The 19,039-nt window shown below is 44.7% G+C and overlaps 1 protein-coding gene across 2 annotated transcripts in view; it reads right to left on the bottom strand.

The window, feature by feature from the left end:
• The window catches only part of LOC134355796 (mediator of RNA polymerase II transcription subunit 30-like), a 123,657-nt gene extending 107,427 nt beyond the window's left edge, over window positions 1-16,230 (bottom strand). Inside the window, exon 1 of one of the 2 annotated variants that reach the window (XM_063066232.1) lies at window positions 16,070-16,230. The gene's annotated coding sequence lies outside the window, so the exon portion shown is untranslated. The remainder of the gene's footprint in view (window positions 1-16,069) is intronic. The other variant, XM_063066223.1, reaches the window with a different exon arrangement.
• Between the last annotated feature and the right edge of the window lie 2,809 nt (window positions 16,231-19,039).

Raw genomic sequence — 19,039 nt, 5'->3', positions numbered from 1 at the left:
GTCACACTGTGTCTGAAATATAGTCTAAATCAAGATCCTGAATCGATTTTCCACATAATATCAAATTCCACAAGACGTAGGAGCACAAGTAGGACATTTGGCCCATCGAGTCTGCTCCACCATTCAATCTTGGGCTGATCCAATTCTTCCAGTCATCCCCACTCCCCTGCCTTCACCCCATACCCTTTGATGCCCTGGTTAATCAAGAACTTATCTATCTCTGCCTTAAATACACCCAATGACTTGACCTCCACAGCCGCTTGTGGCAATAAATTCCACAGATTTACCACCCTCTGACTAAAATAATTTCTCCGCATCTCCGTTCCAAATGAAAGTCCTTCAATCCTGAAGTCATGCACTCTTGTCTTAGAATGCCCTACCATGGGAAATAACTTTGCCATATCTAATCTGTTCAGGCCTTTTAACATTCGGAATGTTTCTATGAAATCCCCCCTCATTCTCCTGAACTCCAGGGAATACAGCCCAAGAGCTGCCAGACGTTCCTCATACGGTAACCCTTTCATTCCTGGAATCATTCCCGTGAATCTTCTCTGAATGAATGCCAACATTGGATTTGCCTTCTTCACAACCGATTCAACCTGGAGGTTAACCTTTAGGGTATCTTGCACAAGGACTCCCAAGTCCCTTTGCATCTCTGCATTTTGAATTCTCTCCCCATCTAAATAACAGTCTGCCCATTTATCTCTTCCACCAAAGTGCATGACCATACACTTTCCAACACTGTATTTCATTTGACACTTCTTTGCCCATTCTCCTAAACTATCTAAGTCTCCCTGCAGGCTTTCTGTTTCCTCAACACTACCTGCTCCTCCACCTATCTTTGTATCATCAGCAAATTTAGCCACAAATCCATTAATATCGTAGTCCAAATCATTGACATACATCATAAAAAGCAGTGGTCCCAACACCAACCCCTGTGAAACTCCACTGGTAACTGGAAGACAACCAGAATAGGATCGCTTTATTCCCACTCTCTGTTTTCTGCCAACCAGCCAATGCTTCACCCATGCTAGTAACTTCCCTATAATTCCATGGGCTCTTATCTTGCTAACTAGCCTCATGTGCAGCACCTTGTCAGAGGCCTTCTGAAAATCCAAGTACACCATGTCTACTGCATCTCCTCTGTCTACCCTGCTTGTAATTTCCTCAAAGAATTGCAGTAGGGTTGTCAGGCAGGATTTTCCTTTCAGGAAACCATGCTAGCTTTGGCCCATCTTGTCATGTGCCTCCAGGTACTCCGTAATCTCATCCCTAACAATCGATTCCAACAACTTCAAACCACCCATGTCAGGCTAACAGGTCTATAGTTTCCTTTCTGCTGCCTCCCACCCTTCTTAAATAGCAGAGTAACATTTGCAATTTTCCAGCCATCCGATACAATGCCAGAATAGAAACATAGAAAACCTACAACCAATACAGGCCCTTCGGCCCACAAAGTTGTGCCAAACATCTCCCTAACTTAGAAATTACTAGACTTCCCCATAGCCCTCTATTTTTCTAAGCTCCAAGTACCTATCTAAAAGTCTCTTAAAAGACCCTGTCTGTCTGTATCTTGTTTTACGGCGGTTGGCATCCAGCTTAATGGTGCATTACCGCCACCCTCTGCTCCAGAATGTGCACTAGACATACAGTCTAAATCCCTTCACCCAATCACACACACACACACACACACATATATATATATACAAACCTACACTTCACCCTCCCATCTTTGACCATCCTAGTATCCTATTCCTGTTTATTCGTCATATTCTATAAAAAACCCCTGTACCCCTTAAAAACGCTAAAAATACCCGGACTTGTGCTCTCTCACCCATGCCCATCAACCCTTTTAATGTGAATTCCTGCATCCCCAACTCCCTTAATTTATTTCTCATCATCGCTCTCTGTATCCCATACTTCCTGCAACTCAGAACTACATGTTCTACTGACTCCTCTTCCTGACATTCCTCACAATCCTGTCTGGTGTTTCCCTATCATTTTCAATGTTTTGTTTAATGCACAATGCCCCAGCCTTAACCTAGTCCACACAATTTCCTCTCTTCTGTTTCCATTACCTACCCTCGTAACTGCAACACTTAAAAGACCCTATCATATCCGCCTCCACCACCATTGCCGGCAGCCCACTCCACACACTCACCACTCTCTGTGTAAAAAAAACTTCCCCCTAACATCTCCTCTGTACCTACCCCCCAGCAACTTAAACCTGTGTCCCCTTGTGGCAACCATTTCAGCCCTGGGAAAAAGCCTCTATCTACACGATCAATGCCTCTCTATCGATTCTTGAAAGATCATTGTTAATGCTTCCGCAATCTCTCTAGCTACTTCCTTCAGAACCCGAGGGTGCATTCCATCAGGTCCAGGAGATTTATCCACCCTCAGACCACTAAGCTTCCTGAGCACCTTCTCAGTCGTAGTTCACTGTGCAGACTTCACTTCCCTGACACTCTTGAATGTCCGGTATACTACAGACGTCTTCCACTGTGAAGACTGACACAAAATACGCATTCGGTTCCTCTGCCATCTCTGCATCTCTCATTACAACATCTCCAGTGTCATTTTCTATTGGTCCTATATCCACCCGACTCTCTTTTACCCTTTATATATTTAAAAAAGCTTTTAGTATCTTCTTTGATATTAGTTGCCAGCTTCCTCTCATAATTCATCTTTTCCTGCCAAATGACCTTCTTAGTTTCCTTCTGCAAGTTTTTAAAAGCTCCCCAATCCTCTATCTTCCCACTAACTTTGGCTTCCTTGTATGCCCTCTCTTCTGCTTTACTTTGGCTCTGACTTCACTTGTCAGCGATGGTAGTGTCATTCCTTTTGAAAATTTCTTCTTATTTGGAACATATCTGTCTTGCACTTCCCTCATTTTTTGCAGTAACTCCAGCCATTGCTGCTCTGCTGTCTTTCCTGCAAATGTCCTTTTCCAGTCAATTTCGGCCAGTTCCCCTCTCATGCCATTGTAATTTCCTCTATTCCATTGAAATACCGACACGCTGGATTTTATTTTTTCCCTCTACAATTTCAAAGTGAACTGGATCATATTGTGATCACTGTTCCCTACGGGTTCCTTAACCTTAAGCTCTCTTATCACCTCCCGATCATTACACAACACCCAATCCAGCACAGCCAATCCCCGAGTGAGCTCAACAACAAGCTGTTCTAAAAAGCCATCCCTTAGACATTCTACAAATTCTCTCTGTTGAGGTCCAGTACCGACCTGGTTTTCCCAATCCACTTTCACATTAAAATCCCCAACGATTATCACGTCATTGCCTTTCTGACACGCCTTTTCTATCTCCTGCTGTACCTTGTAAGCCACATCCCGGAAGCTGTTTGGAGGCCTGTATACAACTGCCATTAGGGTCCTTTTACCCTTGCCATTTCTTAAATCAACCCATAGAGTCTCTATACCTTTCAAACCTATATCATCTCTTTCCAATGATTTAATATTATTTCTTATACACAGAGCCACACCACCTCCTCTGCGTACTTACCTATCTTTCTGATATATCGTATATCCTTGCACATTCAGCTCCCAATGGTAACCATCCTTTAGCCAAGTTTTGGAGAAGACCACAACGTCATACTTGCCAATCTGTAGCTGAATTTCAAGATTGTCCATCTTATTCCTTATGCTGGATGCATTCAAATACAACACTCTCAGTCCAGTACTTGTTGCTTTCTGTTTTAACTACACCACGCCTCTATTGCCCTGTAACTCATGCCACTGGCTTTGATTAAGCACCTCCTGCCTGTTCCTTCTATAATCTCTGTTGCACGCTAGCTTTGATTTATTTCCGTTTTCCCCCTTCTTCAGCCCTATCATTCCAGTTCCCATCCCCCTGCCAAATTAGTTTAAATTCCCTTCATCTTCATCAATTCCAAAGTTGCTGGAAAATTATTGGATTTTATATTTCAATATTTGAGGCTGGATGAGACTAGAAAAAGAGGTTAAAGGTGAAAAGTGAATTATTTAGCTGGATGAGGGAGCACATCTTCACTTGGAGGGTGGTGCAATTGGTACCAGCAGAAGAGGTGGATGCACGTTCAATTTCAACCTTTAAGAGAAGCTTGGACAGGTTAATGGTTGGAAGGGCTATGGAGGGCTATGGTCCCGGTGCAGCTTAACAGAATAAAAGTTTAGCATGGACGAGATGGGCCAAGGGCCTGTTCCTGTGCTGTAATGCTCTATGATATTACTGCCCATTACATCTAATTCAAGTCATAACATCCCGTTTTGATAACAACCAGCCTTGAAATGGGACATTTCGTATGCCTTAATTTCCAACATTTCAGCATCAACAATATTGAATTATGAAGCTCCATTTTTAAACCAGAGATCTAGATTGTTCAGGCACGCCGTTCTACTCTAAAGACAAAGCTAATCTTTATCTCTTCTATTTTCCTGTCTGCTAACCAAGGCCACTTCCATGTTGCACAAGGTTAAAGTTTTATTCAAAGTTTAAAGCATCCGGGCCAGACAACATTCCAGACCAAGTACTCAGGGAGTGGGCACACAAGCTCACTACTGTCTTCAAGGACATCGTCAGCACTTCATTCAACTGGGCTGTTATCCCCATGTGCTTTAAATCATCCACCACTATCCCTGCACCTCCAGAACTAAATACCCACTGCCTGGCAGCACTGATACCAATCATCATGAAGTGCTTTGAACAGCTGGCAATGACACACATCAAAAGCTCCATTCCTGCCACACTGGACACTCACCAATATGCTTATTGACAGAACCATTCTATGGCAGATGCCATAGCACCTGACCCTGACACACTTACAAAACAAGGACACATCTGTCAGAATGCTGTGTCTGGATTTCAGTTTGATATTTGACACCACTGCCCCACAGACCTCAGTGATCGAACTCCTAACTCTTGGTCTCACAATCTCACCTGATCCAGGAACACCATTGGGTTTGTGAAACGGGCCCAGCAGAGATTGCACTTTGAGGAAGCTCAAACAAGCATCACTCCCCACTAACATCTTAACTACATTCTACAGAGGCGTAGTTGAGAGTGTGCTGACCTTTTGCATCACAACCTGGTACTCCAGCTGCAGTGCTGTCGACAAAAAAGCCTTGCAGAGGGTGGTTAGGGGAGCAGAGAAGGTTATTGGGGTCTCCCTACCTTCTGTCCAAGACCTCTTTCAGAGTCGATGCCTCCAGAAGACACGGTACATCATTAAAGACCCCTCACACCCTCTCCATGAACTGTTTGTTCTGCCAACAGGCAAACGATACAGGAGCATCAAAACTAAAAGCACAAGGCTACTAAACAGCTTCCTCCCACAGGCAGTCAGACTGCTAAATAGCTGCTCCACCTGACTCTGCTTTGGACACTTTTAACTTGCACTGGACACCTATAACTTGATTTTAACTGACATGTGGCTGTTGTGTTTTACTATTTATTGTTATGTTTATTATTTAATGTTGTGTTTGTTATGTTATGATTGCACTGCTCCTGGGAAACATTGTCTCATTCTGCCCTGCAGAGCTGACGTACGGTTAAAATGACAATAAAGTTTTTTGAATCTTTGAATCTTGAATCTTGAAGTACACCACTTGTGCGGCTGATTGTTGGACTTTCTAGCCAGCAGTTCCCAGGTAGTCGAGATGCACAACCCCTCCTCCCTCTCCAACATCCTCACCCTGGTGACCCCAGGGCTACGTGCTGAGCCCACTGCTGTACACTCTGCTCACGCATGTCTGCACGGCCAAACGCCGGAGCAATCACATTGCCAGTTCGCTGATGACCTAACGGTGGTGGGGCTCATCACTGACAACGATGAGACGACCTATAGAGAGAAGGTGGAAGAGCTCAAGGCCTAGCGCCAGGCAAATACCCTCCTCTTCAATGTCAACAAGACAAAGGAAATGGTTATTAACTTCAGAGCTCACCTCCTTTTTACGTCGGCGGCACAGCAGTGCAAACTGTTAACAGTTTCACGCTCCTGGAAGTACACATCTCACACAACCTCTCATCGTCCCAGATCACATTCAACAGACCAGGAATAAGGAAAACTCACCAACGACTCTTTCTGTGAAGGCTGAAGGGGTCTGGCCGATGCACGTCTACACTCGTGTCATTCTACCTGTTCAGTGAAGAGCATCTAACAAACTGCATCACTACACGGTATGGAAACTGCACAACCGGTAGTCAAAACAGCCCGACACATCACCAGCGCCAGCTTACCACCCATCTATGGAAAGGTGGTGCTGGAAAAGGGCCAATACCATCATGAAAGACTCCACCCACCCCCTTTGTCCCACTCCCATCAGGGAGGAGGCTACTTAGCAACACCAGACCCACAAACAGTTATTTTCCCCTAGCAGTAAGGCTGATCAATATCTTCACCCACAAACCCACCCACCCACACCCCCAAACGCCACCTGTCGGTCACGTTAAGTACAGATATTGTTGTGCCTCATGTATCTTTATAGACATACAACCAATCTACGTATATAAGTTCTCTTATGTATTTACATTTGTGTTATTTTTCTATTATTGTATCCTTTATGATATTGAGTTGATTTTCATGCTGTATCAGATCCAGAGTAACAATTATTTCATTTTCCTTTACGCATGCCCTGGAAATGATATTAAACAATCTCGACTCTGAACCTTGAATCATGAACATTGACCCAAATTGAATTCGACATCTGAGTGCTTAGTAAAATTTTCTTCCAACTGCTCCTCACAGAGTGTCACTGTCAGACACAGATATTATCTTGGGGTTTCAAATTTTTTCAATGATTCCTTTGCCATCATTCCCAGTTAAAACTTTCAAAAATGTCATTGTGCATAACTCTGCAGTTCAACACCTCCACTATCTTGTGCTCCAGGAAATCAACTTCACAATACTTTCCAAATTCTATTTTCACCCACTCAATGGCTTCCCCACCATCGAGGAGATCTCCAACCTCAAAAAGGGAGTCTACATCATGAATGAACCAATCCATCCAGGACATGTCCTCTTCTCATTACTACCACCAGGGAGGTGGTAAGGAGCCTAAAAACACACACTCGGTGTCTTAGGGGCAGCTTCTTCCCCTCCACCACCAGATTTCTGAATGGACAATAAACCCATGACCACCACCACACTATTTTTGCTCTCTGTCTGCACTAGTCATAGAAACAGGCCCTTCGGCTCAGTTAGTCTGCGCGAAATCATTAATCGCTCTAGTCCCATTAACCTGTGCCCAGAGCACAGCCCTCCATTCCCCAACCATTCATGTACTTATCCAAATTTCTTTTAAATGTTCAAAACGAATCCACATCCACCACTTGCACTGGTAGCTTGTTTCACACTCTCCCCATCCTCTGAGTGAAGATGGTTCCCCTTAAACATTTCGCCTTTCGCATTTAACCCATGACCTCTGGTTGCAGCCTCACCCAACCTCAGTGGAAAAAGCAACACACATCAAAGTTGCTGGTGAACGCAGCAGGCCAGGCAGCATCTCTAGGAAGAGGTACAGTCGACGTTTCGGGCCGAGACCCTTCGTCAGGACTAACTGAAGGAAGAGCTAGTAAGAGATTTGAAAGTTGGAGGGGGAGGGGGAGATCCAAATTGATAGGAGAAGACAGGAGGGGGAGGGGTGGAGCCAAGAGCTGGACAGGTGATTCGCAAAAGGGATTCTCAAGCAGGATCTCCCAGTGCCCACACATTTTAATTCCACGTCCCATTCCCATTCTGACATGTCTATCCACGGCCTCCTCTACTGTAAAGATGAAGCCACACTCAGGTTGGAGGAACAACACCTTATATTCCGTCTGGGTAGCCCCCAACCTGATGGCGTGAACATTGACTTCTCTAACTTCCGTTAATGCCCCACCTCCCCCTCGTACCCCATCCATTATTTATTTATATACACACACACATTCTTTTCCTCTCTCTCCTTTTTCTCCCTCTGTCCCTCTCACTATACCCCTTGCCCATCCTCTGGGTTTTTTCCCCCCCTCCCCCTTTTCCTTCTTCCTGGGCCTCCTGTCCCATGATCCTCTCGTATCCCCTTTTGCCAATCACCTGTCCAGCTCTTGGCTCCATCCCTCCCCCTCCTGTCTTCTCCTATTATTTCGGATCTCCCCCTCCCCCTCCCACTTTCAAATCTCTTACTAGCTCTTTCTTCAGTTAGTCCTGACGAAGGGTCTCAGCCCGAAACGTCGACTGTACCTCTTCCTAGAGATGCTGCCCAGCCTGCTGCGTTCACCAGCAACTATTATGTGCGTTGCTTGAAATTCCAGCATCTGCAGAATTCCTCGTGTTTGCGCTCAGTGGAAAAAGCCTGCTTGTGTTACCCTATCTACACTCCGTATAATTTTATATACCTCTATTAAAACTCCCCTTAATCTTTTACATTCCAAGGAATAGAGTCCTAACCTATTCAATTTTTCCTTATAACTCAGATCCTCACATCCTGGCAATATACTTCTAAATCTTCTCTGCACTCTTCTGATCTTATTGTCTCGTTTTTACTGTGTTCTGTACCAGCAGTTATGGTCGAAATGACAATAAAAAGTGACTTGACTTGATTTACATCATTCCTGTAAGTAGGTGACCAAAACTGCACACAATACTCCAAATTAGGCCTCAGCAATGTCTAATATAACTTCCAACTCATGTACTCAGTACATTGATTTATTAAGGCCAATGTGCCAAATTGGACATGAATTCCAATTTCTGATCCTATCTACCTGGGATGACACTTTCACGGAATTATAGACCTGTATTCCCAGAACCCTTTGTTCTACCACACTCCTCAGTGCCCTGCCCTTCACTGTGCAAGACCTACCCTGGTTCGTCCTACCGAAATGCAAAGCCTCACACTAGTCTGCATTAAGTTCCATCTGGCATTTTCACCCATTTTCCAGCTGGTCCAGATCCCACTGCAAGCTTTCATAGTCTTTCTTGCTGTCCACATAAAAGATACACCCCAAAAATTTACACACATCTTAATTCCACATCCCATTCCCATTCTGACATGTCTATCCACGGCCTCCTCTACAGTAAAGATGAAGCCACACTCAGGTTGGAGGAACAACACCTTATATTCCATCTGGGTAGCCTCCAACCTGATGGCATGAACATTGACTTCTCTAACTTCCGCTAATGCCCCACCTCCCCTCATACCGCATCCGTAATTTATTTATATATACACATTCTTTCTCTCACTCTCCTTTTTCTCCCTCCGTCCCTCTGACTATACCCCTTGCCCATCCTCTGGGTTCCCCCCCCCCCGCCCCGTCTTTCTCCCTGGGCCTCCTGTCCCATGATCCTCTCATATCCCCTTTGCCAATCACCTGTCCAGCTCTTGGCTCCATCCCTCCCCCTCCTGTCTTCTCCTATCATTTTGGATCTCCCCCTCACCCTCCCACTTTCAAATCTCTTACTAGCTCTTCCTTCAGTTAGTCCTGACGAAGGGTCTCGGCCTGAAACATCGACTGTACCTCTTCCTAGAGATGCTGCCTGGCCTGCTGCGTTCACCAGCAACTTTGATGTGTGTTGCTTGAATTTCCAGCATCTGCAGAATTCCTGTTGTTGACCCCAAAGATCAAGTAGTTTTCTAAAGGGAGGATGAGGCAACCGTGGTTGACAAGAGAAGTCAAAACCACCATAAAAGCCAGAGACAGGGCATATAATATGGCAAATATTAGTGGGAAATTAGAGGATTGGGAAGCTTTTTAAAAACCTACAGAAGGCAACTAAAAAGTCATGAAGAGAGAAAAGATGAAATATGTAAGCTTGTCAATAACATAAAAGAGGATACAAAAAGGTTTTCAGATACATAAAGTGTAAAAGAGAAGCAAGAGTGGATATTGGGCCACTAGAAAATGCTGTAGTGATGATAGTAATTGGGGACAAAGAAATGGTGGACAAACTGAGTAAGTATTTTTGTGTCGGTCTTCACCGTGACACTTGCAGAATGCCTGTGCAAGAATGTCATGAGTCAGAAGTGCCATTAGTAGGGAGGAAGTTGTTGGGAAACGGAAAGGTCTGAAGGTAGATAAATCACCTGAACTAGATGGTGTGCACCCGAGGGTTCTGAAAGAAGAAGCTGAAAAATAATGAAGTTTCAAGAATCACTAGATTCTGGAATGGATGTGGAGGACTGGAAAATTGCAAATGTCACTCTACTCTTCAAGAAGGGAGGCAGGGGAAAGGAAATTATAGGCCAATTAGCCTGACTTCAGTGGTTGGGAGGATTTTGGATTCTATTATTAAGGAAGCGATTTCGAGGTACTTGAAGGCACGTGATAAAACAGGCAAAAGTCAAACAACAGGAATTCTGCAGATGCTGGAAATTCAAGCAACATACATCAAAGTTGCTGGTGAACGCAGCAGGCCAAGCAGCATCTATAGGAAGAGGTGCAGTCGACGTTTCAGGCCGAGACCCTTCGTCAGGACTAGGCAAAAGTCAGCATCGTTTCCTCAAGGGGAAATCCTACCTGACAAATCTGTTGGAACTCTTTAGAGGAAATAATAGGCAGGGTTGACAAAGGACAGTCAGTGGATGATGTTTACTTGGATTTTTAGAAGGCCTTTGACAAGGTCCCACACACGAGGCTGCTTAACAAGCTAACAGTCCATGCTATTTCAGGAAAGATTCTAGCATGGTTATAAGATTGAGGCAAAAAGCAGGAACAAAGAGGGCCTTTTCTGGCCGGCTGCCAGCGACTAGTGGTGTGCTGCAGGGGTCAGTGTTGGGACTGTTTCTTTTCGCTGTACATGTCAATGATTTTGTGATAGAATTGAAGGCTTTGTGGTCATGTTTGCAGATGATACGATGACAGGTGGAGAGGCAGATAGTTTTGAGGAAGCAGGGAGTCTGCAGAAGGACTTAGACAGATTGGGAGGTAAAGAAGTGACAGATGGAATATAGTATAGGGAAGTGCATAGTCTGGTCATGCATAAAGACATGGATTATTTTCTAAATGAGGAGAAAATTCGAAACTCAGAAGTGCAAGAGGACTTGTGAGTACTCGTGCAGGATTCCCTAAAGGTTAACATGAAGGTTGAGTCATTCACAAGTAGGAAAATGCTATATTTGCACTCATTTTACGAGGACTAGAATACAAAAGCAAGGATGTAATGCTGAGGCTTTATAAAATATTGGTCAGACCACACTTGGAGTACGGTGAGTAGCTTTGGGCCCTTGATCTAAGAGAGAATGTGCTGACATTGGAGAGGGTTCAGAGGAAGATCACAATGATCCCAGGAATGACAGGGTTGACATACGAGAAGCGCTTGATGGATCTGGGCCTGTATTCACTGGAGTTTATAAGAATGAGGGAGGATCTCATTGAAATCTAACGAACATTGAAAGGCCGACATAGAGTGGATGTGGAGTTTAGGACCAGAAGGCACAACCTCAGAACAGAGAGGCATCCATTTAGAACAGAGATGAGGATTTTTTTTAATAGCCAGAAAGTGGTGAATCGGCAAAATTCATTGTCACAGATGGCTGTGGAGGCCCAGTCATTTGGGTATATTTAAGGCAGAATGGGGTTGAGAGGGATAATAAATCAGTATGATGAAATGGCAGACCAGATACAAGAACATAAGAAATAGAAGCAGGAGTAGACCATCCGGCCCATCGAGCCTGCCCCGCCATTCAGTAAGATCATGGCTGATCTGTCCGTAAACTCAGCTCCATCCACCTGCCTTTTCCCCATAACCCTTAATTCCCCTACTATGTAAAAACCTATCTAAGTGTATCTTAAATATATTTAGTGAAGAAGCCTCAACTGCTTCCCTGGGCAGAGAATTCCACAGATTCACCACTCTCTGGGAAAAACAGTTTCTCCTCATCTCCATCCTAAATCTTAGCCCTTGAATGTTGAGGCAATGCCCCTTAGTTCTAGTCTCACCGACCAATGGAAACAACTTTCCTACTTCTATCTTAACTATTCCTTTCAAAATTTTGTATGTTTCTATAAGATCCCCTCTCATTCTTCTGAATTCCAGAGAGTATAGTCCCAGGCAACTCAATCTCACCTCATAGATTAACCCCTTCATCCCTGGAATCAACCTGGTGAACCTCCTCTGCACTGCCTCCAAAGCCAGTATATCCTTCCTCAAGTATGGAGACCAGAATTGCACACAGTACTCCAGGTGTGGCCTCACCAGTACCCTGTATAGTTGCAGCATGACCTCCCTGCTCTTGAATTCAATCTCTCTAGCAATGAAGGCCAACATTCCATTTGCCTTCCTAATAACCTGTTGAACCTGCAAGTCAACTTTTTGCGATTCATGCACAAGCTCTCCCAAGTCCCTCTGCACAACATCATGCTGCAATCTTTCACCATTTAAATAATAATCTGCTCTTCTATTATTCCTTCCAAAGTGGATGATCTTGCATTTACCAACGTTGTATTCCATCTGCCAGACCTTGTCCCACTCACTTAACCTATCTATATCCCTCTGCAAACTCTCCACGTCCTCTGTACAATTTGCTTTTCCACTCAGTTTAGTGTCATCAGCAAATTTTGCTACGCTACACTCAGTCCCCTCTTCCAAATCATCAATGTAAATGGTAAACAGCTGCGGGCCCAGCACCAGCCCCTGCGGCACCCCACTCACCACAGACTGCCAACTGGAGAAACACCCGAATACCAACTCTGCCTGCTATCGGTTAACCAATCCACTATCCATGCCAATATACTTCCTCCAACTCCATACATCCGTATCTTATTTATAAGTCTCTTGTGCGGCACCTTATCAAACGCCTTCTGGAAATCCAAGTATATAACATCCACCTGTTCCCCTCTACCCACTGCACTCATTACGTCCTCAAAGAACTCCAGTAAGTTTGTCAGACAGGACCTGCCCTTTCTGAATCCATGCTGCGTCTGTCTAATGGAACCACTCCTTTCTAAATGTTTCACTATTTCTTCCTTAATGACAGCTTCAAGCATTTTCCCAACTACAGATGCTCAGCTAACTGGCCTACAGTTGATGGGCCAAATGGCCTAATTATGCTCCTATGTCTCATGGTCTCATTCTGTTATTGGAAATACAGTATCACACTCTCTAGTTTGGACTTTTATGTACTGATTAAGGAAGCTAGGCACAAGTGGTGCACACGAGCCCGATTTCAACATTTAAGTGAAGTTTGGATAGGTCGTTGGATAGTAGGGATATGGACAGCTATGGACCTAGTGCAGGGAGTAGGCAATTTAAATGCATTGGCATGGACTAGAGGGGACAAAGGGCCTGTTTCTGTGCTGTACTTCCCTATGACTCTAAACTTTCCTGAACACATTTGACAAACTCTTTCCTATCCAGCCCTGTTACAATCTGGGAGCCTGAGTCACTGTGTGGAAAGTTAAAATCACCTACTACCACAACCTTATGTTTCGTGCAAAAGCCTGCGACCTCTCTACAAACCTGCTCACCTAAATCGTGCGGATTGCTGGGTGGTCTATAATATAATCCCATTAACGTGATCATACCTTCCTTATTCCTCAGTTCTACCCAAAACGCCTCACTGGTGAGCTCTCCAGTCTGTCCCTGTCTGAGCACTGTCGTGACACTTTCCCCGACCGGTAATGTCACCCCTCCCCCTTTAATCCCTCCCGTTCTATCATGGAAAACTACTACATATACATTTCTTATTGTACTTTATGATATATGTATGTATTGCACTGTATAGCAACCACAAAACAACACAATTTACAACATACATCAGTGATAATAAACCTGATTGTGATTCAAACTTTTCTTGCCATCCTTTGACCCTTCAGATCCGGTTTATTCTGTTTTAATTTGAGCCCTGCCGTTCGCATCCCCCTTATTATCCCATCCTTGGTCAATGTTTAAACCATTTCCCTTTCCTTTGCTATTCTTTTCCTATTCTGCTTTGTCTCTTTCCCTTCCATCCCCCCAACCACCTGTCTCTTGCCTTCAAAAAAACTTAATCCCTTTTACTCCTTGCTTGATGTGCATTCCTTTTCTGGAAAGTATTTAAAGAAATATATTCTTGCAAGAACAGCACTGATGCCTAAAATAACAACCTTTCTGCACCATTCTTGAACTTGCTTTCAATTTGAGTCAAAAAGGAATTAATGCACAGTTGTTCTTATACACCTGTTTCTAAAGCACATTGAAGTTCAAAGTAAATTTGTTCTGAAAGTGCAGATATGTCACCATGTACCACCCTGAGATTCATTTACTTGCGGGCATTCACACCAGATACGAAGAGGCCACAACAGAATCAGTGAAAAACTACACGCAAAGACGGGTAAATAACCAATGTGCAAAAGACAAATTGAGCAAATACAGAGAGAAAAACAAAACAACAATAAATAAAAGTGCTGTTGGCTGCTCCAGAAACTACATTTAAATGTGCAGACTAGTAAATAAAACAAACAGGAGGATTTCATGTCCTCTAAAGAAAAGGTAGGAGACGGCAGATGCCAAGCTCATACTTGTTTTGTTACGCTGTGCATTGAGGATACACAATAGGCATTCCTCAAAGGGTTTACTGTTGCCCGAGAAACCTAACTGAAATCAGAGTTGTAACCTCTTAGGCCACCTACGCTTACAAGGGGGTTAGAAAAAAAAGCAGTATGGTTTAATAATAATGTTTACACTGTACATATGTCATTCCAACAAGGACTGGTTTCTTAATCTCGGGGAAACTATGAACTCACTTTCACGGACTCTACCACTCATGGTCTCAGAATTATTTATTATTATTATATTTACACAGTTTGTCTTCTTTTGTACATTGCTTGCAATTTGTTATTGGTTCTACTGTATTTCTTTGTTCTATGAATACCCACAAGAAAATGAATTTCAGGGTAGTATACAGTGACATATACGTAGTTTGACAATAAATTTACTTTGGGCTTTTCTGAAAAGGCATCACACAGCATATTCATTTTAAATTATGAATAAAAGTTTACTTTGATAAAAGAAACCTTGGGTTGCTGTGGACGCTCCCTCTGATTCATTTTCCAGCTGTGCCTATCAAACCTTGCTCTGAGCAGGAAATTTTTTATCTTATATTAACATCATATAAAAGAAAATTCTAGCTACATGGCAACAAAGGCTATGTGCACGGGTGCATTTCAGTCACTGCTTGGAGGGTACAGTGACTGTTGTTATCCAAAGATTATAAATTCTGACTCCACCCTAATGGTCCACTCCTTAGGAGGCTTTTAAAATTTGCTAAATAACATCTTCCTGTTCTACTTAAAAGGTGAGAACTTGTGGCTTGGAAACGTTTACCAAAAAATGACTAACAATGAAATTTCAATTCAAGACCTCAGAACCTCAATAACTTTTTTTTATATATATAGCGTCTCTAACATAACAATGTCCTCAGATATTTCATAAAATATCCTGATGAAGGGTCTCGGCCCGAAACGTCGGCGCTTTATGCCTTTGCATAGATGCTGCATGACTTGATAGCTGCTCCAGCATTTTGCACGTTACTCAGTAGTGTTATCAATTGGCTTAGGGTCACGTAGCGACGCATTCTGGAGAGGAGCATTTTATACAAGAAAGAGAGTGGAAATATTCAGGGACAGAATTCATGAACCTCGGACCAGGGCGAGCAAAATGAACAGTCATCTGTAGAGGAACGATTGCATTCTCGGAAGATCAAGGGGCCAGAATGGAAGAGACACAGACAGACAGCTGTTGGGCGAGAGATTGGGGAGTCCACGAAGGGCGAGAACTCCATAGGCACAATAAAGTGTCCCCTGTGACACTGCTCCCCTTACGTGAAAAAAATGCTTTTTAAAAGTAAATCGCCAACTTTTAAAACCATAATCCAGACCTTTGAGTGTTGGATTATAAAAGGACGCAACCATTCTCTCAATGACACAGTTCATTTCATAAAGCAACAGCCACATTTCACAAAGTAAATGCAACTTTGCAAAACTAATTAACAGTGTCATTGCTAGAAATGTCACTCCTGCAAATCATGCAAGGTTGGAATTATATCTCCAGCCTGGAGGAAGGAAAGGGAACCTTCCTTCAGGCACCGCCTCCATGCAAAGTAGCACTCGCTCTGGATACTCACGGCTGTTCCTCATGCCAGCTCAGCGGATCGTGCGAAGGAGCCCGGACCGCAGACCATCGGGCAGGACGCGGAGTGCCGGGACCCTCACCGCCGGCACTCGCCAGCAGACGCCGCGCACCCCGAGCGCAGCCTGCGCGGCCTCGCGAGAGCTGCTTGAGTGACAGGCGGTTCCCGGGCTCCCCGGGAGGAGGGGCGCTGCGTGGCCAGGCCGGCGGAGTGCAGTACAGTGTGTGCGGCTCGCCGGGTCGTGCACGGCTCCGGCCGGGGGCGCGCGGAATCTGGTTCGTGCACGGGTCCCAGGTGACGTGCGGAATCCGGATCGTGCACGGGTCCCAGTGATCCGGGAGAGATGCAAATGACAGACACGGAGATTCTCGTGTTCTCATTATTTATTGCATTTTATTCTTACTTGCATTTTGCACAGTCTAATGCACTGTGGTTGATCTTTCATTTATCCTGCGAAGAATTACTATTCCATAGATTTGCTGAGTATGCCCACAGGAAAATGAATATGGTTGTATATGCTGACATATATGACTTTGATAATACAATTTACTTTGAACTTTGAAACCCAGGGTAACACACACACACAGTGCTGGAGGAACTCAGCAGGTTAGGCAGCATCAATAGAGAGGAATAAAGATGAACGGCCTCTAAATCAGCCTGGCCTATTTTTAACTCAAAATATACTTTGTCCATAATATTATAAAATTAGAAGAACAAACCTTGCAATACCTTCCATTCATACACTCAATCTGTGCATTAAATTACTATTCATCACCATTCTGTACTGACTTGGGCGATCCGGGCCTTTCCATGACCAGGACTGTTCTTGGCAAATTTTTCCGCAGAAGTGGTTTGCCATTGCCTTCTTCTGGGCGGTGCCCTTACAAGATGGGTTACCCCGGCCATTATCAGAGATTGTCTGCCTGGTGTCCGTGGTGGCATAACTGGGACTTGTGATCTGCACCGGCTGCTCGTACGACCATCCACCACCTGTTCCCGTGGTTTCACGTGACCCCGATCGGGGTGGGTTAGGCTAAGCAGGTGCTACACCTTGTCCAAGGATGACCTGCAGGCTAGCGGAGGAAAGGAGCGCCTTACACCTCCTTAGGTAGGGACGTGTCTCCACCCCATCGCCCTCGATTACACTCCTCAAAACTAACAGGACTGTTCAAGCTTCAATGATTGCCTAATGTTATTTCCAGTACACAGGTGTAAACAAGACTGAAAAAAAAACAGAATAAGATAAAAACACATGAACAAAAAGCACAATAAATATAAATACATAAGCTAGCTTATGTACATAGATCAATTGTATGTCCATGAAGTGACGCTGGGCACTGGAGTGACTGACAGGAAATGATAAAGTAGTGGTGGTTGAGGGTGTGGAGGGCTGGGTCAGTGGGTGGAGGTGTTGATTAACCTTACTGCTCGGGAAAGTAACAGTTATTGAGTCTGGTGTTTTGCCGTGGAGGCTACGTAGCCTCCTCCCTGATGGGAGTGGGACAAGCAGTCCATGAGCGGGGTGGGTGGGATCCTTCATGATATTACTGGCCCTTTTCTGGCACCTTCCTATATACATGCCCCTGGTGGAGAGTAGGCCAGTGCCAATGATGCATTGGACAGTTTTGACCACCCACTCAGGAGCCTTCCTGTCCGTTGCAATGCAGTTTCCACACTATGAATGGGTTTCCATACTCCTGTGGCCCCCTCGGGTGGCACACCATTACAATAATCTGGGGGCTTTCTCACCCGACGCAATGCCTCCCTGTCGAGTAGAAGAACCCTGTGCCATGGCACTCCCTCACCGAGCCCTCGCGGTGGCTGCACGGAGCTTTTGTGCGTCCCTCAGTGCGTACTCGTGCAAGCTCCCAAACCTGGGCCTCTGTGCCTCCCTTTTCAAGTGGATCCTTGGCTACTCCATCCCCCCGCCCTTCACAATTCACCTATCACCTCTCTCCTCTCTCCCCTCCCCCTACCTTTTCAATCTACTCCTCAGCTTTTATTTTCTCCAGTCCTGCCGAAGGGTCTCGGCCCGAAACGTCAACTGTACTTTTTTTTCCACATAGATGCTGCCTGGCCTGCTGACTTCCTCCAGCATTTTGTGTGTGTTGCTTTGGATTTCCAGCATCTGCAGACTTTCGCTCTGTCCGCCAGAGAAAGCAGGATCTCCCAGTGGCCACACATTTTAATTCCACATCCCATTCCCATTCTGACATGTCTATCCACGGCCTCCTCTACTGTAAAGATGAAGCCATACTCAGGTTGGAGAAACAACACCTTATATTCCGTCTGGGTAGCCTCCAACCTGATGGCATGAACATTGACTTCTCTAACTTCCACTAATGCCCCACATCCCCCTCGTACCCCATCCGTTATTTATTTATATACACACATTCTTTCTCTCTCTCCTTTTTCTCCCTCTGTCCCTCTGACTATACCCCTTGCCCATCCTCTGGGTTCCTCCCCCCTTGTCTTTCTCCTCGGACCTCCTGTCCCATGATCCTCTCATATCCCCTTTGCCAATCACCTGTCCAGCTCTTGGCTCCATCCCTCCCCCTCCTGTCTTCTCCTATCATTTCGGATCTCCCCCTCCCCTTCCCACTTTCAAATCTCTTACTAGCTCTTCTTTCAGTTAGTCCTGACGAAGGGTCTCGGCCTGAAACGTCGACTGTACCTCTTCCTAGAGATGCTGCCTGGCCTGCTGTGTTCACCAGCAACTTTGATGTGTGTTGCTCTGCAGATTTTCTCTTGTTTGTGCCTTGACTTCCTCATCGGCAGATCTGAATCTGTACGGATTGGTAACAATATCTTCTCCTTATTAACACAGGTGCACCTCAAGACTTCTTGTCTAGCCCCCCCACTTCTTTACTCCTTTTACACCCACAAGTGTGTACACAACGTGTGTTAACAAATTTCACGACACATGCCGGTGATAACAAACCTGATTCTGACAACGCATCTATT

Source organism: Mobula hypostoma, chromosome 1 (genome assembly GCF_963921235.1).
Source record: "Mobula hypostoma chromosome 1, sMobHyp1.1, whole genome shotgun sequence".
In the NCBI taxonomy this organism is placed as follows: domain Eukaryota; kingdom Metazoa; phylum Chordata; class Chondrichthyes; order Myliobatiformes; family Myliobatidae; genus Mobula; species Mobula hypostoma.
This window is presented reverse-complemented; position numbering and strand designations above follow the sequence as displayed.